This window comes from Falco peregrinus, chromosome 3 (genome assembly GCF_023634155.1).
Source record: "Falco peregrinus isolate bFalPer1 chromosome 3, bFalPer1.pri, whole genome shotgun sequence".
Classification (NCBI taxonomy): domain Eukaryota; kingdom Metazoa; phylum Chordata; class Aves; order Falconiformes; family Falconidae; genus Falco; species Falco peregrinus.
Window position 1 is genome coordinate 96629584 of NC_073723.1, and position 26476 is coordinate 96656059.

Consider the following 26476-nt stretch of genomic DNA (forward strand, 5'->3'; position numbering starts at 1 on the left):
ACTTCTCTGGCAACGGAAAACTGTCATTTTGTGATCGCTGTGCCCAAGGCAGCCTCCAGCCATCACATCACCCACGAGTCCTCTGTTCACAAACAACAGGCCCAGCCACCGCCTTCCCTCGTCAGCTCACTGACCAGCTGTGTCAGGAAGTTCTTCCACACGCTCTGGAAGTTCTTCCACATGCTCTGGGAACTTCCTAGACTGTTTCCTCTCTGTTGTACTGTATTTCCAGCAGACATCTGGTAAGTTGAAGCACTCCTGAGAACAAGGGCTAGTGATGGTGAGACTCCTTCCAGCTGCTTATAGAATATTTCATCTGCCTCTTCATCCTGGTTGGGTGGTCTGTAACAGACTCCTTCCCCCTGATCCTTCCCATAGACACTGAACCCCATCATCACCATCATTAAGCTCTAGATAATCAACACAGTCCCCAGCATACAGGGTTACCCCACCACCTCTCCTTCCTTGCCTGTCCCTTCTGAAGAGTTTATTCATTGCAGCACTCCAGTTGTGTGAGCCATCCTACCATGTTTCTGTGATGGCAACTGTGTCATGGTTTTCCTGCTGTGCAATGGCTTCCAGCTTCTCCTGTTTGTTGCCCATGCTGCGTGCATTGGTGTAGATGCGCTTCAGTTGGGCTATTGATACCACCACCTTTTTGGCAGGGCAAGGAAGCCCTGATTCCTAGGTGACCATTCTCAGGTGCTTCCATGGTTTCTAACACATCAATACCCTCAGCTTCTCTGCTGCCACATGGATCTCCAACCTCTACCTCCACTGAGACTGAAGGACCTCACCAGCACATTGTCCCTCAAACATTGCTGTGCTGCCCCCAGGCTGATCTCTAGCGAGCCTGGTTTTATCCCTTTCCCCCTTCCAACCCAGTTTAAAGCTCTTTCAGTGAGCCCCACTAGCTCCTGTGCATGGATCCTTTCCCCGCTTTCAGACAGGTGTACCCCACCCGTCCTGGTGTGTAAACCGACTCGTGATCCAAAACCCCCAAATTCTGCCGGTGACACCAGGCTTGGAGGCAGGTATTGATCTGCTGGCTCTGCCTGCTGCTTCCCTCACCGTTGCTTGCGGCTGGAAGGATAGAGGAGAACACCGCTTGTGCTCCTGATCCCTTAACCAGTCATCCCAAGGCCGTTTTCTTGATTGCCCTCGGACTTGCTTCTGGGCAAATCTACAGACTCCTGTTATCCCATCCGCAGCATGGTTTAAGCATGAAGTTTACCACCCACCAAGTCTTTAACTGTGCATGGGGGTAGGAGGAGGTAAGTCATATGAAACAGGAGGTAATAAAGAGCCCAATGAACAGCAGGCAGAGCAGACACGAGTTAATGTAAAAGCAGAGTAAGTAGCGTAGTTAAAAGCTTAAGGAAAATAAAGCTTTAGCTGTCCTGTTGAAGTGTGTGTATCAGTGGAGTCCCCACATTCTAATTTAAGTGTAGAATTAGTCACAGGCGGTAGAGCAGAGCCTCAGGGAGGTGAAGCAATGCCCGTAGCTGCCTCCCAGAGCCCCGCTCTTCCCATGGGCATGCCAGGAACCTCCCTGGTGTTTGCCAGTGGCCAGCTAGCCATTAGCCTGCATCTGTCTGTGGTCTCTGGCTCACAGGCTCAATTTATCAGGGACCAGCTTGGTCCTGGGCAATAAATGAGCAATAAATGTTGCCGTGGCAGTGGAGAGGAGCAGGCAGCTGCCAGAAGGCTGGTGTCCCACCCTGTGCAAGCCTATGTGTTTGAGGGAGATGGGAATGCTCTGACTGGCACCTGTGGCATATGGACAGGATCCTCAAGTAAGTCATCGTCACAGAGTGCAGTTGTGTATGTGAACAGAGCCCAGAACTGCAGCTCTGCTCTTCCACCTGACTGTGCACTAGCTGACACTTGCTGTATGCCGTGCTGACGGTAGGAGAGAAGGTTACAGCTCAGTAGCTCTGTTTGGCTTCACAGCTCATGCTAGAAAGAAGTGCCTTTTCCCTCCCACACCCTCCTTCAGTTAACCAGAATGAGTAAGCCATTCTGAGTTCAGGAAAGACAAACACCAAATGCTTAAATTTACACACACACACCCTCCCGAGTTTGAGATGTGGCTTGCAATTCCTCTCGGGTCTAGCAGCAGCAGCAGATGATGGTGTTGCCACACTGGTGTGCCCATCACCTCTGCCAGAAGCTGCTGCCACCATGGCAGAGATGACAAAGCAGCAAGCTCCCCTCTCCCCAAGGCAGTTTGAAGCCTCACACACTAACACCAGCTGAGGTCAATGCCAGTGTGGAGGGGGATGCTGGGCTCTCATGAGTGCAGCTGAGAGCCACGCTCCAAATATTTCTGTTTTAGCACTGGTAGCTGGTGTTTGCCTAGCCCTCAGCAGGTCAAGAAGCAGCTTTCAGTCCATAGGGACTGCACATTGCTTCTGACCTTGTCTGGTCTACCTCAGCAGTTTTATATTACGGTAGGTAAAATAATTGCTACTCACACCTCTTCCTCAGCTCTGAGGAACCCACTTTGTCATCCCTGCTCCAAAGTCATGTGTTGGGGGGTATCACTGAGATCCAGTCCCTCACCCTGCCTTAAAAGCTCTATGTTCTTAAACTCCTGGTCCGTTTACTTCCCGTATTATGACTTCACTTCTTCCCAGTTCCTGGTTTTGTCTTCTCCCACTTTCTTACGATTTCTTGGCTGCCTAAGTCCATGCTCTAAACAAAGCTTGTAAGAAAAATGAGCAAAACCACAGCAGAGCATCCAAGTTTAAAATTTATTGTAGCTTTGGATGAGTAATTAGCAATCATGTTGCTTCAAGAGCTATTTTCACAATTGCCATTGAAAGCTCATTACAACTCGTATTTCTTTTTCAGCAGTGATGCATCAGCTCATTGAATTAGTAGTTGTAAATGACACTCGTACTTGACAGGAGGAGGACAAATAATCTGGTTGGTTAAATAGTTTGGTTGTAAGATGCTGGGGTGGGTAGTGGTCTGGTCTAATATGAACATTCTAGCGGAAGAAGCGTGCGATTAGAGCTATAAAAAAACGTAGAAACTGCCATAGTTGGCAGGATAGTGATTAGTCTCATCACTTGACTAACTGACAGTTTTGAAATTTGGTGTCTACGCTCCCTCCACCACATGAGGTAAACTGGGAACCTTGGCATGGTTTTGTGCTGTGTCTGTGATGACTTGCTCTGTGACTGGCCTGAGTGCGAGGGCGCTGGTGGATCAAGAGGCTTGGCTCACAGCCAGTTCACATTGAAGAGCTGAAGGCAGACCAGATGAGTACTCCCTCTTCCTTTTCCCACAAGGCTTTACAACTAGGTGGCTTAAGTTTGCTCACAAGAGTTGAGGCATGGGTGATCAAGTGAGACAGAGGAACAGAATTAAACGTTGGTTTCCTTGCATTGCAGCTAAGCTATAGGGTACAAGGAGGACCACAACCTTCTCCAGTTTTGTTTTATGCAAACCTGTGAGTAATCGCTCTAGTTGTCTACTAAACTGGGCCTCTTGGACAGACTAGGCAAATGAAGTCTTAGTTTGTAGATCCCCTCTAAATGTGAACTTCAGCAAGCTAGCAGGTTGCTGAGCTGCAGCTTTGTTGGCCAAGATGTTTGCCACTCCTGCTTTGCACAAGAACGCTTGCCATAGTGTCAGGATATGTTATACAAGGCAGGCAAGGGGTTTGGCCAGCAAAGTCCATCTTCCAAACACTGTGTGTTCCAGTGGAGTAACTGCTGCCTTTGACCAAATGCTCCTATACCTGCAGGCTGGCTGAAATCCTCTGGTTCCCTCTGCTGCTGTGAATAGTTTTCTATATGAGATGAAGAGACTTGATGGATTTTCTGAAAAACTGTAACAGTAGAGGAAGGGACTTGCATCCAAGATGACAGTAGTTTATTAGTGACATGTCTCATGAGATGAATGACTGCTAATGAAGTCAATTATGGTCTGAGCTGTCAGGACGGTAACTGAAGACAAAAGGACTAGTTTGGACTCTCGTGTGTTGAAAAAACTCCAAATCCCTCGCATACCTTTTTATTGAAACCAAATGTGTTTCTTTGAAAGGCAGGGGTTACCTAAGAAAGATATGTATTTAAACATGCAGACTTAAGTGTCAACTGTCAACTAGTCATTTGAAGCCCTGTAAATAGTACCTTATCCGTTTTTGTGTCAGGAGATGTGCATATGATCGTTGGAGGTTATTGTGGGTATGCTTCCCTCCCAGCGCCAATCCAGTTCTGCTTCAGAAATACCAGTTCATTCCCTTTCATGCTTATTTTCCCTGGTTTACTTGCAGTACTTTCAAATAATCAGAATGAAAACCAGCCAAAGGGTAATTGTTTTTAGCATTGGGATAAATGTGAAAACACAACTTGTGACATTTTAAGCCATTCATTTTTAGGTTGTGTTTTTGTTTTTGTGGGTTTTTTTCCTCCCCTGAACACAGTGAGTTACATCCCTAGATAAACATCTTCCTAGCATACCAGTCAGACAGTCATCCAAGCCCAAATGTGTATGTTGGGTTTGCTGACATAAGGAAGGGCATACCACTTGGCAGCAAATGCTTCAATGCTTCTCAAAGTTCAGCAAGCCTCTAACATAAATTTATATATATATATAAAAGGTGGTGGGCTTTTGGGTTTTTTTTTGTGTGTTTTTTTTTTTTTTTTTTTAAAAGTTCTGGAAACCATTTCCCTTAAACCCCAACAATAATGAAAACCACCCGTTTGCAGCGAGGCCTGCGCTGTTGCAGGGAAGGCTCGCCTGGAATGCGCTGGCTCGGGGGTGGGATGAGCTCACGGCACAGACGGGGAGGTGAGCACACGGTGGCATACAGCCCCAGCGCCCACCAGCAGGCAAGCGGGGCTGCCCGTGCCATAACGAAACATGGCACGTTAGGCAGCAGCCTGGGAAAATAACCCTGGTGTTCACGGTTTTCTCAGGTACAAAAGCAACTCTTGAGACTTTCATGCTCCAGCAGCTCCGCTGCAGAGTGTACCACCTCTGGGAGATGGTTTGAGGAACTAATGCCCAACCTTGACTTGGGTGTGCTCCAGGGGAATTCATCTCGTGAGAGCCCTGGCCATGGCACAGCGTGGGGCTGACACAGCTCTTGCCCACAGCGGTGCAAATCTGTAATCACTCAGAGTCCGATAATCAAAGCAGAGTATTTCCCTTGCCGGGTCAGTAAGCCTACTTCACATTTAGGTTCTGCGTGGCAAAACGTGGCCTTAAGGGCTCAGTCCAGCAGTATGCCACCCAGCTCTGGCCAGGAGCTGGATGTCCTCTGCTCCTCTTGGAGGAAAAAACTGTCCCTTTCACCTGGTGTGCTCAGGACCACACACAGCCACATCATTTCGAGAGTGGGAATAAGAGCTGTTGTACCTGTTGCTCTGATCCCTGGGCCATCTACACTCCATTTGAACAGCAATTTGTGTGCAGAAGAGTTATTGCATGCCTTGTGGTTCATGGCTACAGATAAATCTGATAGTTGATCAGTTCATTGCAGTATGGTTGTGGGCAACTAATCTGGGCAGAACCTCGAACAGGATTTCATGTCTTCATTGCAAGTAGTTCAGTGGAGGAGTAGGAGCACTGCGGAGAGCTGTGGTTTCCCTTCTCCAGAGATCTGCCTCTGGAAACCATGTGTCCCATTGCAGCTGAGACTCTTTTCATTTGCTGCTGACTTTGTCCTTTGAAAGCAAAGGGTAGCAATCAGTTTGTTCATCTCAGCTGCCCTGGCTGCATCTATAAAAATGTGTGATTTCCCTTATGTGCAACAAATGGGAAGTGAGTCTAAACCACCGCATCTCTGTTTTTCCCTAAGCTGGTGCCCTGGTTCTGTAGGGACCGTCTGCCTTAAAAAGAGTAAAACCTACTGCCTGGGCCAGCTCTGTCAAATCTGGCAGCAGATTCAAACCTTGGGAGAGAGGACCTGGATTTGCCTTTCATCAGATGGCAATTTTTCAAATGTGCTAAGTGATTAACACTGGACAAGCTTGGGATCCGTAGCCTTTGGGTGGCCTTGGTAGTGCTCAGATGCATGCAGGGGCAATCAGAAAGCAGTTTCAGTACATCTGCTTCGGTTTGCCAGCAGTCACAAACTCATAGTTGCATGTAAGCATTTTTTTTTTTTTTTTGTTGGGCGGATGACAGAGGAGGAGATTGTGCATTCAAAGGAGTATTACGACAGGTCATTTTTTCGGTGGCACTGGAACGTGCTTTTCTAAGCGTGGAAGCTGTGGAGGTCAGAGGAGTCTCTTCCTGCTTTTGCAATAGCAGTTAAGTTTCAGTTTACAAAACAGTTTCCCTGGGACACAAACACAAGGCGTTTGACAGCCTTGTTCGAGATAAGTGTTTTGGGAATGTTTTTCTTGAGATCATTTTTGTAACAAAACAAAAACCTACTTTGTCTAAAACTAAAATTTTCCATGAGAATTAACAGTGATAAGAGACTTAGCTGTAAAAATTTCAGATTATGTTTTAAATGTCCTGATATTTTTGGGTAGAAAACTCTAGCTTAAAACTAAAACTCTAGCTCGAAATTACCTTCAATTTTAACACTTGACTTAGTTATAAGAGCCCTGAAACAAGAAAAATAAAAAAGTGTTTTGAAATGCTTGAAGCTTAAAAAAAAACCACAATGAGGGAAAGAAGGGATAAATGTGGTTTAGATTTTCATTTTTTGTAAATCTAGATTTTTCTTTAGAATAATTCTCCCCAAGCTTTAAATATTTTCCCCCATGTAGAAGGGTTTTTTCTAGTCCAGTTTATTATGGATTCAATAGTGAAGAGTCTTGCACAATAGATAACCCAGCAAATACTGTTTGGGAAGGGAAAGAAGTCTGACCCAGTCAGTCTCTTAATGGAATTACTCAAACCAGAGGTCTTTCTGACATGATACTGTGGGTACACCTCCTTTCTCTGATGCGTTCCAGACAGCACTCAAAGAAAAAGGCATGGTGTCTCTGAACAGAGGGGTATGGAGAAGTTTGGGTTGTACAGTGGAGTACCATTGAATGTGTAAACATGTACCCAGAGGCTGGGCAAAATGAAAACTGAGTTTTGTTGAGCTCTACCATCGTACCTCCACTGCCATCTTCTAGTGGCTGTTTCCCCTTCTAGCCTTTTCTGAAATCCTCGCCCTACAGGAAGAGAGAAGAGACCTCCCTGGAGGAACTGGGGTCTCAGCCACAATAGCTGTGCCTAGACCCCCTTGTGCCACGCTGAGGAGTGAGTGGGGTGAAACAACTGGAGGTGTTTCCTACACATAGCACAAAAGATGCACATCAGTAAGGTGGAGCATCTTGGAGATCCCTTATGGTGGACATAACGCTTTTCAAGTAGGCTGTAGTGCCAGTGGTGTCCCACATTTAAGGGTTTTCCAACAACCCAGGATCACCAAGTGGGACTGAGATCATTTACCTTCCCGACCTACTGCTTCTCCCACAGCCACCAGTAACACTGTGTGGTCTGTAGGGCTGCTGGCACACCTGGGAGATGGGCTGGTGAATAATCCAGATGAGATCCTGGCAGTGATGATTTATTTGCTCATGAGGGAAGTGGTAGAGGTTGACCTACTCCTATGCTCTCCTGCCGGACTTTATTTCAAGAGCTCTCCTCTCTGTCCCTTTACTTTGGTGCATGATTTTCCTCTGTTTCCCTCCTTCAGAGTTTTCTTCTTAACGTTTTTGTCCCCCCTGCTTTCCGCTGCTTTTGTGCTTTGACAGCCAACGATGAGAACAGCCACAGCCTAGGGCTTGCTATGAACAGAGCCTGAGCAAATCCATCCATTACTGTGCTTTTTTATTATTCATTTGTTCCATATTGAAGTTTTTATAATTTCAACTTAAAATTTGGAGGAGTATCTCGAAGGTGGGAGCATGGCAGCAGAACTTCTGGGGAAGTCATAGCACTGTAGGATTGTGTAGGTTAGAAAAGACCTTTAAGGGGATCTAGTCCAACTCTTACCCAGCACTGCTAAGTCCATTGCTAAGTCATGTCCCTGAGCACCACAGCTACGTGTCTTTTAAATACCTCCAGGGATGGTGACCCCACTTCCCTGGACAGCCTGTTCCAATGCTTGAAAACCCTTTCGGTGAATAAATTTTCCCTAATATCCAGTTTAATCCTGCCCTGGTGCAAATCAGGCCATTTCCTCTTGTCCTGTCGGTTTAAGAAACGGCTAGCCACCTCGCTACAGCCCCTGTCAGGCAGCTGTAGAGAGCAACCAGGTCCCCCCGAGCCCCCTCCTCTCCAGGCTGAATGCCCCCAGTTCCCCCAGCCCCTTCCCCAGCTCCAGCCCCTCAGTGCCCCCCTGCAGTGAGGGGCCAGAGCTGAGCCCAGGGGTCAAGGTGCAGCCTCACCAGTGCCCAGCACAGGGGACGGTCACTGCCCGGGTCCTGCTGGCCACACTATTGCTGACACCAGCCAGGGTGCTGCTGGCCCCCTTGGCCACCTGGGCACGCTGGGGGCTCATGCCCAGCCGCCTGCTGACCAGTGCTCCAGAGGCGTCAGTCTGAGGAGACAGCACCAACTGGGTTGAAAGAGGCTTTATGTGATAACGCTCTCCCCAGCTTCCGCCCTTTCCTGATTTAAAAAAGGCCAACCAAAGAGATCCTTTCCAGCAGGTCACCCTGCCTGCTGCTCCTTGATAAACACGCTTTATGTCAAGCATCTTAGCTCAATGCAGGTTTTCCCTGCCCCTGAGCTGCCCTGCTTCTGTGATAGCTGTTGCTGCCCTTCCTGCTGGGAGTGTGTTCATCAAGGGGGAAACGGCAGGGCAGGTTGTGGGAGAGGAAGCATATCCCTGACAAAAGGGAAGAAGAAGGTGGAGACCAAGACTCTGCACAAGATCCCCTCCCAAAAGCCCCTTCATCATCTTGTGTCACACCCCTGATGCCTCCTGTTTAATTCCTGGAAGTCCTTAACTCTTACCTAGTTCTCCCAGTATTGCCATCAGTGAGAAAATGGTGCTTCAACCCAGTGCTGCTTGGGCCTCTTTGCTGGTTGACTCCGGAGCCAGCCGAGGTGTGGTGGGTGACCTCCTGAAGGCTGGCCATCCCCAGAGTAGCCCCGTAAGCTAAACCCAATGAGCAAATCGGTGTGGAATGGCTCCATGCTGCAAAGGCTGTTTCATGTCGTTTTAAACTCGAAAGCTGGAAAATTCAGAGCCAGCATTAAATATTTGTTTGATTTTCAAAGCTGAGCATCAGGGAGCCATTCCTTAAGTAGTGGATGTCTGTTCTCTGAGCCCAGATGTGCTTATAGCATGGGTCTTGCCAGCGTTTTCCCTTCCTCATGCTTCCCAAACAAACGTGCACACAGCTTTCTAGCCATCCATCTTTACCCTTTAAAGTTGGTATGAGTGGTAACAGCTGTTCCTTCTTCAATACAGGTGGCAATAACATTGCACAAATTGTTTTCAACTTTAATCAGTAGAGCCTGCCACACAAGTGATCCTATTTCTTGCCAGAAGTGATAAATCCGATGCAGTTTTGGAGCAAACGAAATGTTAGACAATACATTAGCCAAAGATACTCCAGAGTATCGGTTACTTTCCTGTGGTCTGTGAGTAATAACTCAGTTCTTAAAACCTACCACCTGGATCTGGATGGTCACCTAAGCTCCTGTTGCAGGCATTTAGCAGCAAGTCAGTGTGAGGTAGTGGTGCTAAGCGATATGTGACCTGATAGCCAGCTTCGTGTTACCGTTTGTGTAACCAGAAATAGCAGCAGGCTCCAGCCTGGAATCTGGGATACTGGTCTTTACTAATCCATTTTACTGGCTCCAGGTGGGATGTTCCTGTCACTCACTATCGTTTTACCCAGGTAGCCAATCTGAAATTATCACAGCTTTATCCCTTCTTTAAATGGAGCAAGCTGGGCAGACCCAGGGTAATGGCAACACACAGAGATGCACCAGGCACAAATGGACATCTCCTGAAGGTCATTTGTCCCTTCCTTCCACCTCCGGTGGCTGCCTTCGCTTAGCGCGTGCAAGGGAAAGCTTATCCTGAATGACCCAGGGGAATCAAGAACTGAGATGATTAGAGAGGGGAGCTTTTTCTTTCCATAATGCCTCTGCCAGCTTTCCTTGCCCTGAGTAAACCTGTTGCTTCTCTCAAGGAAAGAAGGTGCTGAAGGAGGGCAGTAGGGTTATCCTCTTGCTACTGGCACGTGTGCTGCGGCACTGCTGAAGGGACCTGTCACTTTGGGCTTTGCTTGTCTTAGGCACTGCACAAAGCATAACAAATTATGTGGTTTGAAGTGATGGAGTTGCATTGCTTCAAGTAAACTCAATAAGAGTTTGATGTGAGAAGGGATTCCACCTGCACCTTTTGCAGCAGGATCCTTCTCCTGACCAAAGGAAGAGCAAAGGTGAAAGTTTTGAAAGTTTTAACCAGGTTTTCTACATTAATTTTTTCCCCTAAAACAATCATGCTTGCACCTGTGTGTAGAAATTTTATTTCTAACCCAGCAGAGGGGACAACGTGCAGAAGAAGTCAGAATGGCCAAGACAAAATCACAGTTTTCTCTACTGCGGTCTGAGGAAAAATGTGTTCTCATTTACTGAGCCCATACGTCCATCATGTTTCAGCACCAAGAATTGGAAAATAATGAAGTGAGTTGTGAAGACATTGAAGCCAAAACCAGCCAGCTGAGTCAAATAAGGAAAAGATGGGAGAGACCACTCAGATAGTTGAAGCGCAGGTGGTAAGTTCTGGGGCAAATCACAGGAAGGCTGATAGTGCATTGAAGTTAGGAAAGGGTTAGAAGGAGGTAAAAAAATTAATGGTAATCAGTGTAGTTTTATGAAAACCGTCTCGTCAAATAATTGCAGCATCTGGTTGGTGGAGGTAATGGTTTCGATATCTACCTAAATGTACATCTATTGAAATTTCTCTGAGGCATATGATTTTTTTCCACGTGACGTTCTGAGCGCAAGACAAAACTATAAATATATAAGACTAATTAAAAGCATTAAATGAATTACAATCTGGCTAATAGTCCCACTTTCTAAAGTAATTATACATGAGGAAGCATTCGGAATGGATGTTCCTGACAGATAAACCAAAGGTCTCATTCTTAGGCTAAGAGATATCCAGTTACTTGGGTTTTGACTTGAGAGCACACGTCGTATTTCATTAGGCAAAGACAATGATGATGATGCAACTGTTGATGAAGTAATAAAGAATAATGTCAAGGACAGAGCTATTTTTCAGGGTCTTCTGGATTGTCTGGTAAACTAATCTTATCCCAAACAAAAAATGTATTTACATATTTCGTCAAATTCAAGGTACTTACAGACAAAAAGTGTACTTTTAGAGCCACGCTGTTTGACTGGGACATTTTGTGTTTTGGAAACCAGTGACTCAGTCAGGCTCATTGCTAATGGACAGTCAGCTAAACACGTGCTCCCTGTGTGATACGGTATACCTGAAAGCAAATGCTGCCGGGGATTAGAGCAGATTGCTGAGTAAAGGTCAAGGAGGTGGTATTTCCACGTGTACAGCATTAATGAGCCCATTACTGAGCTACTGAGCCCGCTCCTGGTGTTTACACTTTTAAGAGGATGTTGACAGGTGGGCAGGGAGCAGAGAAGGGCTGAGCAGCACGAGCATGAGTTGAACCGTGCCCTCTAAAGAGAGGCAAGAGAAGCTAAATTGGTTTATTTTGTCAAAGGTGAGATTTTATATTCTTCCACTAATGCCTGAAAGCAAAGAGATATTAATTGAAAACTATCTCTGGATGCAGCAAGGTGGTTAGGTGCTGAAGGTGGACAAATTCAGATTAGAAAACAGCAACTAAAAATACCTTTTGCTTTCAGCATCAGCAGCTAACCACTTGACTCAGGATGTGGGGCTTGCCTGTTACATGAAGTCTAACTAAGCACGGGATGTTTTTCACAAAGATAGGACGCTGGTAAACAAAAAGTTTGTGAGAAGCACAAAGTTTGTGTTAAAAATACTGTAGTTGTTATAGTTCAAAGTCAGGCTAAGTGGATTTACTAGTTTCAGTGGCTCTAGACAGAAAGAACTGATTTCCCCCATGTAATTTTAGCAATCTGGAGTAAAAACACTGACTACCTGGAAACGATCAAATGTTTGACTGCTGCAGGCAGTGTTGTAGGGAAACTTGGTCTGATCTGAGCATCTTGGGTGGAAGGGGCAGAGCAGGCAAGGTCACATTCCAGCTTGCCAGCCAAGCGTGGAGCTCCTCAGGGATGCTGCCACTAACCACCACCAAGCCATCCCGTATGCCCTGTTTACCGCAGGTCACCTGCTAACTCAGTGGTGTGCGGTAAAGCAGGCAGGGTACCCCCCTCTCCCTAACTTAGGGCTGCTTTCCCTCATTCCCTCGAGGAAGGGCATCATGTGCTCAGGAGCTGTTAGGTGTGAGGAGACCCACGGAAGGGGCGCTGGGGTGGTTCTGTGCTGTGGTAGCAGTGTGGGAGCCTTAAGGGAGGAAAACCTGGCCCTGTGGCCACTTCACACTAGTGATTAAATTCCCTGGAGAGAGGCAAGCCAGACTTTGGGTCAGTATCTCAAATCTGTTCGAAGCACAAACAAGGACCTATCAGGATCGAATAGTCCCTTTCACCTCATGGCTGCCAATATCTTTATGGGTCCATAGCCGAGATGTTACGCTTGGGTTTGCTGTACTTGTGCAAATACTGAGTAAAAGTGAAGCTTTTTCAGTGTAGTTTTTAAGCTGAAGACAGCCTTTCAAAAGGGCAGTGAAAGGCCAAAGTTCTTAATACAAATAAAATACCGGGATGGCTCTTTCGTGGGTCCATGAGGCAATGAATATTTGTGTCAACTTACAACTCTTTTTCAAATTTAGTGTATCATCAGAATATAAATCATGCAGAACACAGTATAAGGCAGACTGTGTATAAATACATTAAAGACTGAGAGGTAACAGATATAGTGGATGTGTGTATATGTAGGAAGGCCTAGATCAGGATGAACATCTTGGTGTACTGTGGGATCTGAATGCTGGTTTTGGGACAGCAGGAACCTGTCAGTGACTGAAAGCACTGGCTTGTATGCATGTGATATAGGACTCATCATCAGCAACCTTCCTCCGTAGGTGCCATAGGAACAGAAACATTAGACATTTGGCTGCACTTGGGTGCAAGAGGAGGCATTTTCTGTTAGGTGGCATGTGTAGCCTGAGAATCTATTCCTTGCTCACTTAGGAGACTGAAAGGAGTAAGCTAGCAAGCACAGCTCTCTTCATGACATGGTTTTTATGAAGTAATTGCACTCTGGGGAGTGTGATGTGTGGTGGGGGTAACATAGGAGTGAGGGACAGGGGTTCACGAATCTCTCGGGTAGAGAGACAGGAGCTGAATGGAGAGGCATAGAGGGCCATTACTCAGTGTAGAGGTAACTGGCTTTCTCATAAATGATCTGCCTCCACCACCACAGAGGTCAGCACAGGAAATTTATGACGCTTGACTGGTGTGAGCTGTGGTAAAATGTGTGTGTGTGAGTATCCATCCTGTATGGGAGTGCTTTGTACCCAAACAACCCTGCTCAAGGGGCCACGGGCCAGGGAAAAGTACCGGCAGCACAAATACACCCCAAAAGCCTCTTGATTCCTTCTGTGAGGCCTTCCTTTTGGTTCCAGCTCAAACACTGCAGAGCAAGGCTTTTTGCACTGGCAGTGAGTGGCACGTCTCATGTTTGTTTGATGTGTTTTGACTTCTGGAGAGGCTGGAAGAACCTTGACTTTACATCCATTTGCAGCTCAGATTAGTTTCCTAAATGGAATAATCTTTATCAGCAGAAGGACTTCTGATGTTAGTATGATTGGGTCTACACGGGGGCCTTTGCTATGATCAACATTTTTGAATTTTTGTAATATATTCATTTTCAAAGCTGTGCTGGAGCCAAAGCATAGAGTAGGTTGAAGGACCGGGGCCCTGCATATCTTCCTTTCATAGCAATGGCATTGCCCATATGTTTGTTCTGCTTCATGGGACAGATTTAGAAAAGCTTGTTCTGATAAAATGTTTGCTTGCTTGGCTTGGCATTGCCAAACACCATGTCAGCTTTCCACACAGCCATCTCGTTCGGATTGGTTGGGGAACTCAGCCTGCCGCTCAGCCAGCAAGTGGCATGACTCAAGGAGAAGATAATTGGATTTGTTGGTTGGTTGGTTTTTTTTTTTTTTCTTTTCCTGAGTAATTACACAAGAATTGCAAAGCTACTTTCCAAAAGTGGGAAGAGAGGGTCTGAAATGGATCTGAATTTTCTACTGGGTGTTTGGGAGTGGAAAGCCACTTTAGGCAGCAGCTAATGATGGTAATTGTAATACTTTCCTTTGGGTGGGGGATGTTTCTAGATGTGTGGCTTGTCCATGTGTGGTTTTCTGTGACTACCTCCGCAGCACAAGCCACAGTTTCTTGTGTGGCTGCTGCCAGCTACTCAGAGAGCAAGTCTTGGGGAGTCTGCTCTCATACCGGCAGGAGGGGAGGGGGAAACAGGCAGGGACATAGCTAGAGATAAGACCTGAATACTCAGGGACTGATCTGCACCAAGGGATTCCCCAAGTACAAAAGACAAGCATCTTGCCTGCATGGAGGATCTCTGTGGCTCGTTCTGTCCCTCCTGAGCATCTCTTTCCCATTTTAACATTTTATCTCATGAGCTCCGTTACGTGGACAGAGAGGTGGTGGGTGTCTGCAGGTAGCTTAGTAAATATAGGAAGGATGGAGCGATCAACCAGTATAAAAGTAAGTCAGATGAAATGGAAACATGAACAGTGGGAGCTGGAAAGTGAACACCACTGAAAAGCGGGAAGGCAGGTCGGTGTAGTCCACAATTCCTAGTAGGCTGGCACATTCTCCAAGAGAAAACCAGTAAAATTTGGGCACTCAGCATTTATTCAGACCTGTGTACTTGAAAGCTTGTCTGTTGTTTTCTTAATTTCAGTTTGCCTCACACAAGCTACTGCTTCTCTGAGACCTGTTTGTCATTTATGTCTTTATACTGCTGTGGCTCTGCCTGTCACTGGGATGCTGACAGAGAAGTTGTTTTGCAGGGAACGCAAATAGTGGGTGGATGCCAAAGGGATTCTGGTTTGGACATTGTTTTATTTGTGGAGGCAAAAATGCTGAAGACTGAAGAAAATAAGTGAAAAGAAAATGAAATCTCATTCTAATTTCCCTTCTAAACATGTTTCTGACCAGGGTAAACACATTTTCAGGGTGTGTGAACAACACCATCTTTCACCTGTGGCCACTCTCTCTTTTCTGCTCTGTTTCCCCACTGGGGGTGGTTTTGGGCAGCAGTTGGACCCTCTTCCACCTTCCCCCACCCAGGCTCAGCTTGCTGGATTCCACCACAGTGGGTCCCAGCCAGCAGGAGCTGGTGGCTGCCGAGACCAGCAGTCTCACCCTTCACCCTGCTCCCGTTGGGGCATTTGCCCGGCTGGGAGCAGAGCCAGCTGTTGCCCTCCTCCCCTTCCCTCCCCTACCATGCTGTTATTTTTAACCCAGATCAGCATCTGGATTCACTTCACCCTGTGGCCTCCTGCTTCTGCCAATAGAAACAGACTGTGAAACTACAGGGTTAACCCCAACTTCTTCAGGCTCCCTGCAGCCCTTCTCACCCTGGGCAGCTCATCCCCATCTGCTGGAAGCACCTCCCCTAGTCACGTGGAGGACCAGTACTTTCCACTGCTATGGCAGATGAGGACAGGCTCATATCGCCTTTGTTGTGGGATTGGGAAGAAGCCTGGCGCAATCTACATAGGCTTCAGTGAAAAGTTATTGGATCCCACAGTGCATCCATAACTTGTAAGGTGTGCTAGTAGAGTCAGGTATTTTTCTTCTCTGCTTTCCTTATGTTTTTCACTATGAAATTTCACCCAGTCTCTTGTTATAGTCCTCAAGGCTGTTCCACCCGTGACAGTCAAAAAGGAAAATATCTCCCCAATAAATAACGGTTAGAATTGTGAAGTTGTGGGACTAAAACTCTAAACTGGAAAATGCACAGAAATGTATTTCGGCGTGGAGTTTGTATATTTTACTTCTGAGTCTGGCTGTGCTGACCTCGATAGGCTCCAAGCATAATCCACCCCCTGCCGAAGTCGATCAGGGTAGGATCCATCTTATCTAACTTTACAGGTGTGTGCACTATACGCAGCTATAGCTGGAGTCATCAGACTGCCTTTGTAGTCTGGGGAGAGTAAATGTGTTTTGGCACTAATCAGCCTGGCTTATTTTAGTTTTCTGCCGAAGTATGTGGGCTTATGTCTTTTCGTGGGGAGTAATTCAGTTGCCAGTAATGAGTTCAGGTTTGGATATCTACATCTCAAGTCAGCTGATGTGTGCACTCAAACTTTCCAGTTACTTCACTTGGCTCCAGACCAGGTCTGGGCAGATCAGCATTTAGTCGTGACCACTCATGTAGCTATAATGATGATAACCTTTGCGTTCTTGCCTCAGAAGATCTTTAACCGAATGGATGTGGTGCTCTTGGAAAGAAGGACCATAAGTTATTATAGTTTAACTGCCCTATGTGCTCTCAAGAGCTACCCAGTGGTGACTGACAATATTTCTACACCTTTAATGACAAATGACAGGTTATGGCATGAGAATCTCAGAGTAATTCAGGTAGGAAAGGGATGTCTTGACCACAACTAGCCCAACCTCCTGCTTAAAGCAGGGCCAGCTGTGGGGTCAGCCCAAATCACTCAGGGCTTTGTCCTGTTGGTCTTGAAAATCTCCAAGGATGGAGACTTCATGGTCTCTCTGAGCAACCTGCTCTGTCGCTTGGCTGTCTTCATGGGGAAAATTACATTCCTCATATCAAGCCAGAAACTCCTGTTTTGTTTTACAACCTTTGTGTCTCATCCTCCCACCATGAACCTCTGAAGAGCCTGTCTCAAGTCTTCATGGTAACCTCGTAGGTACACTGGGGCTATTGATAGATCACCCCAAAGCCACTGCTTCTCCAGGCTGACTGAGCCTTGGTCCCTCAGCCGCTCTTCACAGGTTAGGTGCTCCAGCCATGACCATCGTGGTGGTCCTACACTGAACTGACCCTAGGCTATCGGTGCCGTTCCTGTATTGGGGTGTGTGTGTATATATATATGTGAAACTGTACACAGTATCTAGATATGCTCTAATGAGCATAGAGCGAAGGGGAATAACTCCTTCTCCAGATCTGCTGGCCGTGCTGGTGCAGCCTGGTGCCCTGCTGGCTTTCATTGCTGCCATTGTGTGCTGCTGGCACACCGCTCTGCGTGGACTCCCACATCCCTTGGGTAGTCAGGTGCTCCCCAGCCTGTACTATTCAATTAGTAGGATTTTGGCAGAAGTTTTGTAGTGACAGAGAGCTGCGCTAAGAAGTAGCGGTCGCTCTTATTATTAATTATTGTTAAGCCATGCATTTAGAATAGCTTCAAAAAAATCAAAATCCATTGGTATTTATTGGGAATACTTTCCTAAAGCAAAATGCACGCAGGGATTTGTTGTTTAGCTGAGTCCTGATACAAAATAGAATTTAGAATCTGATGTGGCAACTCTCAATAGCTCCCATAAAAAGAAAAGTTAATTATATTTCTGGGAGATGCTGGTGCTGTTTGGAATTCTAGAAGGGTTTGGGTTGGAAGGGATCTTAAAGACCATCTAGCTCCAAACCCCCTGCCATGGGCAGGGACACTTTCCAGTAGAATGAAAGCCGTGAAGTGCTGAGGTGCTCAGGATGGTTGAGTACAACCTTTTTATTTTCTTTTCGGCACTTGGTGTGCACCGTGTGCATGACGTGCACCCACCGATGCGTTCAACCCTGTGACTCCCTTGCGAGGGAGGAATGAGTTACGCGCACTGTTTGAAAGTGGGAAGCCAAGGTGCAGAAACCCAGGCACCTCTGACCTAATTTGAATTGGCAGAAAGTCAGACATACAGCCCAGGTTAGCAATCCACAATCCTTCTAGAAAGGGAGAAACGGATCCCTCCAGAGGTTCCTGGATTTCATCTCCTCCCTGCTTGTTTCGGGGTGAGGAATGGCCTGTCTGTCTTCACTGGTGCTGGCAGAACCTGAACAGTCAGTCTGAATTATTAGTCTTTAACTGAGGCTCGGGGCTAAAATCCTGGTTAAAGCTAAGCCCTGGCATTACCGTTTAAGTGCTTCTCCCCCAGACTAGTCGCAGGGAACTGTGAGTGCTTCTAGGTTTTCCTCCAAATTAAACAAAGCCTCCAGACCATCCCTCATGTTGCCTGAGGGAAGCCATGGAGATGGGGGGCTCTGAGGGAGGTGGCAAGCAGGCCATTCTCCTCCTCCTCCTCCTCCCTCACTCCCACCTTTGGCAGGACATTTGCCCTCCGTTGGTGTTGGCGTGGGCACGTTGCCGCTGGGGAGGCGAACAGGGGGCTGTACTTGCTGTTTCCATTCCCGTCTCCTTGCATCTGTGGATGATCCTGGCAATGGGGGCAGAAACTGCACTCTGCTCCTGTTGAAAAGGGACCTAACTTATTTTGCTGGGGAAAATGTTGCCATTTAGCTGCCAGAGTACTTGGAGGTATCCCAAGTTATTTCCAAAGAAATGGCACTGAAATATCCCTGATGTTCTTCCCCACGTCAGTATCTTTACTGCTGATTCCAGTGACACCAGTCACCGCAGCCGAACCGCTTCTTTTCTTCAGCACTTCTGCAGACACCTAGATGGATCCTAACTGCGGGTGGACGGAAGGTTTTGGGGTTTCTTCTGTACAGTTCTGGAGAGAGAACCTGAACTCTCAAGCTGTGGGGAAAAAAATCCCCCATGCGTATGCAGCGCAAAGCAAAATGACAGCACCCTGGGACACCAACCACCAGTTTTATTTCCAGTCGGTGGGAATTCTGGCTGGGTTACACTGTTCACAGGTTTGACTAGGAGAGCGCTTCAAACAAAGAAAATTTAATACTGAAAAGAAACTTTGATTGCCTTTTCCTAAGTGTTGCAGAGGTCTCTTGCACAACCAGCTCTTAGCAATGAGAAATGCTGAGGGTCCCTGTCTCAGTCCTTCCTCAGAGGTGCCCTGGTGCTTTGGTTAGAAAAGTCATGTGGTAACCTAAATGACAGCAAGTCTCAATTAAGATTTAGTTGGGAGGATAAAAACTGCCCAATAATTTAGTCTCAGGGATTAAGGAAAACAAAACCTTACTGACGGCTGGATAAAATTCACATTCCTTTCAATTGTGATCATCCTACATCAAGGAAATGTTTGAGATGTTGGCAGTCTCCTACGATATGCCTGCAAAAGTTATTATATTGCTTTAAGTAATATAAGAAAAAGGAACCAAGAGCTATAGCACAAATGTGTTATATAAATCTTCATTGGGATCACTGTTGTTTTTACAAAAATAATTTGATTGATGTCGGGTCCCAGTGGGTGACCTTTAAAAGAGACCACATCAAATGGAGGGGCAGAGCTGCAGCTCTCCACCCCCACGCTGGCTCTTCTCCTCGCTTCTCCTCACCAGAGTGCCTCTAGACAGCTATGTCATCTGTAGCCATAAAATAAATTGAAGAATGTCTGTCTCACTAAAGGCAAAAAAGGAGCCCTTTCCTCATCTCTGTTGAAGCGGGCCATGTCCTTAGTTGTGCTGCAAAGTGAGCTGTGTACCTGCACGGGGGCTTAAATGACCATAAAATCTCCTCCTCCTCCTCCCTCACCTCGGATCAAGGCATCCTGGGTTAAGGGGGGATGCTTTTGTGTGGCCTGGGCAGGCAGCAAGAGGCGTCCTAGCTCTGTGCTACTTTTAATTTACTGTTTAATTAGTGTGAGAACAGAGTAATTTGTTACTCACGTCTATCAGCATCAAGCTGTTAATGCTAGGGGAAGGAGAAAATTTAATTTTCAGAGGGGCTTTCTGAAGCACAGCTCCTCCTCAGATGTACATGTGGGGTGGTTCATTGCCAGTGATGCTGCTTACCCTGAGTAAGCTCCAAAGAAGAGTTCAGCAGAGAACCGAAGGCGTGCAGCTCAGAAGATCGTTTGTCCAATATTTGAAACAGGCTGCAGAGGTCAAAACTCACTAATTATTGTGGCAGAAAAATCTGCTTAGGCATTTTTTTTTGCTTTTTCTTCAACAATGGTCTGTTTGCTTGCAGCTTAGAGAAAGAAAATCTTTTTTGTACTGCTTTGAATCAGAAAGATGAGGAAAAACAATCAAGTGCTATCGTTGCACAAGAGTGTCTCACTTTTAGACAGCTATACAAGAGTAAGAGAAGGCAAAATAAAGTCCTGCTGAGGTATCCTGCATGCGACATTTAGAGATGCTGTATTGGCAAACAAGAGTTTGTCTACTCGGGTAGAAAAGGCACTGGTGGAACAAACCATGACCCAGAGGGAGGTGAAGCGTTAGTGAAAGCGGATTTCTTTCCTTGTGGCCTAGGGGTGAAGAGGGGGAAAGGGATACGGCCACCTACTGTCCTACGGCCATGTTCCTGCACCAGGCCACCGTGCGATTGTGTCTCCCAACACATCATGTGGAACCCATGAAGAAATGGCACCCTGGTGCCCAGCTAGCCAAGGCAGCCTCTCTCAACTGGTGAATCACTGTAACAGAGGTCATTTCTTGCAGTTCAGATGATTTTTTAAAGTAGGACCCCTTTTCCCTTCTTTAATTCTTTCCATGACCACATGAACAAATATCCTCTCCTCATATGTTTCAGTCCCTACTGCTCCTTGTCACTCTCTAGAAGAGCCCTTGGGTCCCTCTCTAGCAGCGGACAAACAGCAGGAGGAAGCCAAGAGGTTTAGAAAGTACCTTGGAGAAGGGGAGAATGTCGCAGAGCTTAGACCAGCTCAGGCTGAAGAACCCAAAAGGCCACAAAATCCTGTGGAGCTTTCCCATGGATATTGCAGTCATTTCCATAACAACAAGTAAGGTCCAGAAACCAGGATTAGGTTCTTTATGGAAGATAAGTCAAAGCTGCAGCAATGGGTGCGTGTTTGGATGCCCTTTTGGGCAGGGAGCCCAGTGCAGCTCAGGCACAGGACACGAGGATTTTGATCAGTAATTAGACAGATGGAAGAACGTGAATATACACCTGGGTTTGATCCCTGCCAGCTGTTACTTCAGGAAAGATGTCTTTGCAGTATTTTGAGAGTGTCTCCAACACAAATACAAGGTGGATCACTTACGGGGCATGTTGCAACTACAGCTTTTTTTCTGGCCTGCCATGTAGACGCAACCACAGAATTTTAAAGCGGAGGGATCATAAAGAGTAATTGAAGATCATTAATTTTTGCCCTGTAATATACTGGCCTGACTAAACGTTCTGGGAGTCTGTTTGGTTAGATCTCTTTGTGGCTGCTGATAGAGGGGAACTGTTGACTTGGTCTTAGACAAGATGTCAGAAGGTCTGAGCACAGTCAGCTGCGTGCTCTAGACCAAGTAATAGATGTATTATACTACTTGTTGTACCACTCACAGACAGAGAATGGTCTCTGCTTTTCAGGCTGTTTGCCAGATGCTGTTAGGAGTGTTTTAAGTATTTGGTATTCATGACATAGTCTTTGATGAGTATTGATTCATTCAAATTGTTTTTTCCACTGAGTGGTAAGAACAATGGTTTCCAGTTTTGATTCTTGAAAGTACGACTTTAAAATTCCATTAAAATGCCAATATTTGTTTAAAATTTGCTGCTTCTGATAAAATGCCTGCCACTGAGCCTGCATGGTAGAGCACTCAGTGAATGCTTTGTTCTGAAAGAGCAAATTTAGGTGAGAAAAAGCTAATGACAATTCTTTTGTTTTTAAAAAAGCAACCTGTAACCTACAATTAAAGATATTCTGAGTACTTATGGAATCATCTTAACTATCATTATCAGTTAGTCCACCTGGATTACTGGGGAAAAACTCTCCAGGAGCAAAGAAACCCCATAAGTTTGGACTTGGGAGATTAGGCTAGATCTACAGTTCAGTGCTTTACGGGGTGCTAGTGCAGCAGTCAGTTACATTTGTATGTAACAGCCCCTTCACGTTTGTGCTCTCTGTGGGAAACCATGCAAATCAAAGTGCATAGTGTAGTGGTAAGGAGAAAATTTGCTTTTGGGGAAAAAAGTAGGCAGAATGACTGGCAGAAGTTCATGGGGACCGTTAGTGATGAAGAATGCCATACCTTCCCCAAACTACTTCACCCTTCCTCGTCTCCCTTCCCCCTTGAAACACCAGATTGCTCCTTCCCTATTTGCAATTCCTCTCATGTCCTCTGTCACATGCCTGAATTTTGAATGCTCCTGCTGCAAGGTGTCATATCTCACCAACCTTCAGAGCCTGGTCCCAACATGTCCATTCCTCTCTGCTCCCAGGTACGGGCTAGGTCCCTAAGCTGCAGTGCGCCCCTGGCTCTGAAGGACAGTCTAAGCTCTTTCCAAGGGGCAGTGTGGCTTCTCTGATGAAACACAAGTTGCTATTATCAGCCTTGTTTTGTTTTCCTGAGAAGCAGACAAAAAAATCCACGCTCCACACACTTAGCCTCAGCACAGCACTCCCATGCCTGTTCTTAGTTAAGCTTTTCCTACGGTTTATATGAGTGATAGGTAACTTTTTTTAGTGACCCTGTGAAGCAACATTGCTTCAGAGGAAGCCTCAGCACTGACCTGGATTTTCTCTCTGTTGTTCTCTGGAGGCTTAGAGAGGGCTGTTGTGTCTGCAGCTGGTAGATATGGACTTCAGCGCCCTACAGGGAGGTTGCTGAGGGTTGCTTTTAGTGAGATTTGGCAGATACACAGGTGTCTCTAGCCTCTCCTTGTCCTTCTGGCTGAATATGGACAGGTCTCAAAAAGAGAAGTGCAGGGGAACTGTTCAGTGCAGTAGAAGCAATAGTTCCTCTTTAAAAATTGACAGGGTGTTGCAGATTACTTAGCTGAATTTACTCTACAAGCATTTTATCAAAGTGTATTCTTTAGCCCAGGAAATGATTCCTTCAAATAGCCCCAGAGTGGGCAGAACAATTCATTTTCTGCTTACAATACACAACGTGACCCAAATCATATCCTCTTGTCATATCCTATGGCACCCTGAATGGTGTATCTCCAAGAGGCTTGGCTGCCTGGTGCAGATCACCATTGTAATCTTTCCTGAGTATTCGTTCTTGGTCTCTGTACAATCGCAGATCAGTTGTGAACAGCTGCAGAAAGTGAAAGAGAGGGGCACATACCGCTGACACAGCTTTGTAGCTGTTATTCAAATAATGTTTGCAGATGCTTTCTTGCCAAATTTTTTTGCTGTTTAAATCAAATGCCACCAGCATTAGGAAACAGCTTGCCCACCACCGCAGACTAACAAAATAGCAATCATCTTATGTTCCTCCATCACTATGAATTGACTAAGTAAAGCAAAAAATTCATGATGTAAATTCAACCACGTGAAAATCTACAGGCTAGAAAGCCTAGGAGTTAATAGGAATGACCAAGGCAGACTTATGGTGAAATCTGCGCTTGCAAAGAATGATCTCTTATGTCTTTAAAACCCTATTTTAAAATTATCTTTGAGCTTTCTCACATCCTAAACCTCTGTTTAGATAACTACTAGAATGTTCTGATACATGCAGGACAGATTGAAGCAGATCTTACTGTACGTTCAACACAAAAAAAGAAATTAGATATTTCCTGTCTGATAAGCATAATTGATGATATAATTGAGACCTGACAATCTGTTTGGTAATGCCCAGCTTAGAGTAAGGGTGGGCTGTCTCCAGAAGAGTTTATAATGTGTTTCCTCTTGGCAAACGACAGGTACGTGGGGTTTGGCCCCTTCTCCAGCAGCAGTGGCAACTCTGCAAATAAACTCGCTGCTGCCAGCCAACTTCCTGACTTGCCTTTGGAAATGCAGCAGGGCTTCCCTGATTTCTCATGAAACGTATCTTCACTAAAGAACTTAGTGGTACCCAAATAGTCCAAGGAGGCAAATTGCAATGGTCAGTTGTCACACAAAATATTATTTCAACAAAAAAAGCCCATGAGAGCAAACCGGCTATTAATTTAGCCTTTAACAAGCACAGAGTTCATATTAATCGGTAGGGTTGTTAAAAATCTCAAGAAGGTCGCTGCATACCTAAATGCAGAGGGACCGGGCTGTTACAGATGTACAGGTTCAGGCTCAGAAACACCAGCAACAGCAGCGGAGGGGTGTCACTGGGTGGCACTTACCTTGCCGGGGATGCCTCTCCTAATGCTCTCTGCCAACCTTCTCTCAACCCTTCTCGTCGGGTTTCTTGCACCCTTGGTGAGTTTAACATAGCCCGAGGAAACCATGCCCACCCGTTGGCTCCGTAGGGAAGGCTCGGTTGTAGGAGTACATTTTTACTCTGTCTCCCCTCCTGCTTGTAAAAGAGAGAAACCACAAATGTTTTTCTTCCGGTTTTAGTCATTTCCTCTCCGCTTGGCAAACCTTGTTTTTTGACAGTATCTCTTAGATATTCAGGTTGAGTGCTCTTAGAAATTCAGGCCGAGTGCTTCTTGAATGAGGAAGCCCATGGGGAGAGGTCAGTGGCCGTCCATGGCTGTCTTGTAGGCACCAAATTCAGTGGAGCTGTGCCAAGGGGCAATTTCATTTTATTCTGATGGTTTACTTGGCAGCCCTAATTCCCGAGGCTATTTCTAACCTTGCTTCGGTGCTAAAAGAGAGCTTTGTAGCTCTGGAAAGTGAGATTGTGGGCGCCGAGCTTTCCATGCCGCAGCCCAGCGGTGCTGTGCATGGTGAGATGGCTGCTGGCTCCCACAGCTCAGCACCTCGGTGGGTTATGGTCATGGGCCATAAGAAACACCTCTGTGCTTCAGGACCCTCGCTGTCATTCTCGCAAATGATTAAGAAGCCTGAGTTGTTTTTAAAAATGGGATTAAGGAACAGTGGGGTGGCTGCAGATAGAGGTTTTATCCCACACAGGTAGGGATCGTGTGATGGAGGTTTGGCGTGCGCCCCGTCACCGGTGTGGAGCTGGGACAAGGCTTGTGAGACATCGCCGCAGATGGTTTGGTTCTCCTGACCACAGGCGCTAGTGGTTTCTGGAGAAGCAACAGCTGTGATGTGATGGTGAGGGCAGGTTTGCCAGTGGCTGTTTGCAGGGCCTGAAGGGAACAATCTGTCAAGCAGGTGCCATACAACCATGCTGCCCTTCTGCTGGCCTGGCCAAGCAGGCAGGGGAAAACCTAATTAACTCAGGAGAAAGGCACTAATGTCTCTCATGCAAATAATACTGAGTAACTGATCTCTCCGTAGTGAAATACAGGTCAGTACTGAGGCGTCTTTAAACTCCCCTTAATGCATGATGGAGCATGGCTGAAGGGAGAGGGAGGGTGGCATGGAAAGAGGTGAAGAGATGGTGTGAGACAGTAAAAAAGAAGTTATACGAATTTGTTTGCCAAAACAACATCCAAAGAGCTCTGTCAGTGAGTAGGGAAATTGAGCCAGACCTCCGAGGTCAAAAGCGGTGAGCCGGGAGGGAGTGGGAAGCATCAGGGCCTGATGGGCTGCCAGCAAGAAAGCTGGAGTTAGCAAGAGAAGAGGAGGTGAGAAAGAGATAAAACCTAATTCATTGCACTTCAGCTTCTTAGTCTCAGTGCACATGACTTCCAAGTAGGGTACTTGCTGAAGCCCTTCCTGGGTAGTACAAAATGTATATTACTAATTTTGTGTGTCTCACAACTGCAAAGAAGCCTCTCGATCTGTCCCCAAGTCTGTTTTGCTCCAAAAGGGACAAGCAACCACAGCTGATTGATCAATCACCTTACAAAGCAAGTGCTGTTTACATTTTTATCTTTATCTAAACTGCCTGTTTGTTCGTTGTAGCTTTTCCCACCTGTAACACATTGTTAACTCTGCTCACCCACGTAAACACACTCGTTAAATTGCTTGTGGAACATTTTGCCAAAGACCGGTCTTTGCATCCGAGATAGGATGACCCAGACCCAGCTGTGTGCTCACTAATAGCCAGCAGCTGGTCATGCTGGTCTCCATCCTGAAGTTGCATTCCCCTGTGCTTCACGAGCCAAGCTGGCTGCAGCTCCTAGCTCCATGGGTGCTAGTATCTGCTAATTCATTTCAAGGTGGCAAGATCAGGACTTCAGGTTCAGGTCCACAAAAATGGATTGCCTGCCTTGCCCTGGTCCAGAGGTTATCAACTCTGTGGATGCAGCAGCCTGGCTAACTTCTTTGCTCCTAAATTTCTAGGTATGACCATGTGTACCAAAGTGTATCAGCTTTAACCTGGCCACTGAGCCTCCTGGGTTGTGATCCCACCTGCACTGGGCTGCTGCAGAAGCAGGGGCAGGTGCCAAGCTCTAGCAGCAAGGACTTCTCCAGCTTTTGCACCTTTTCCACCTCAGACAGTGAACCAGAGCCTGCAGGCACCTCGGTGCCTCTGTGGGCCATGTTCAGAAAGCCTGATTTCCACAGAAATGAACCTTCCTTAACAAAGACAGAAGGTGCAGCCATGTATTAGCACTGGGGGTGCATGTTACCTCCGGAAGAACAG

At 46.4% G+C, this 26476-nt stretch overlaps 1 protein-coding gene across 2 annotated transcripts in view; it reads right to left on the reverse strand.

The window, feature by feature from the left end:
- Positions 1-24338, reverse strand: part of NEDD9 (neural precursor cell expressed, developmentally down-regulated 9) — a 107125-nt gene extending 82787 nt beyond the window's left edge. The window contains exon 1 of one of the 2 annotated variants that reach the window (XM_055798622.1): positions 24153-24338. The gene's annotated coding sequence lies outside the window, so the exon portion shown is untranslated. Of the gene's footprint in view, positions 1-24148 lie in introns of both variants that reach the window. The other variant, XM_027789074.2, reaches the window with a different exon arrangement.
- Between the last annotated feature and the right edge of the window lie 2138 nt (positions 24339-26476).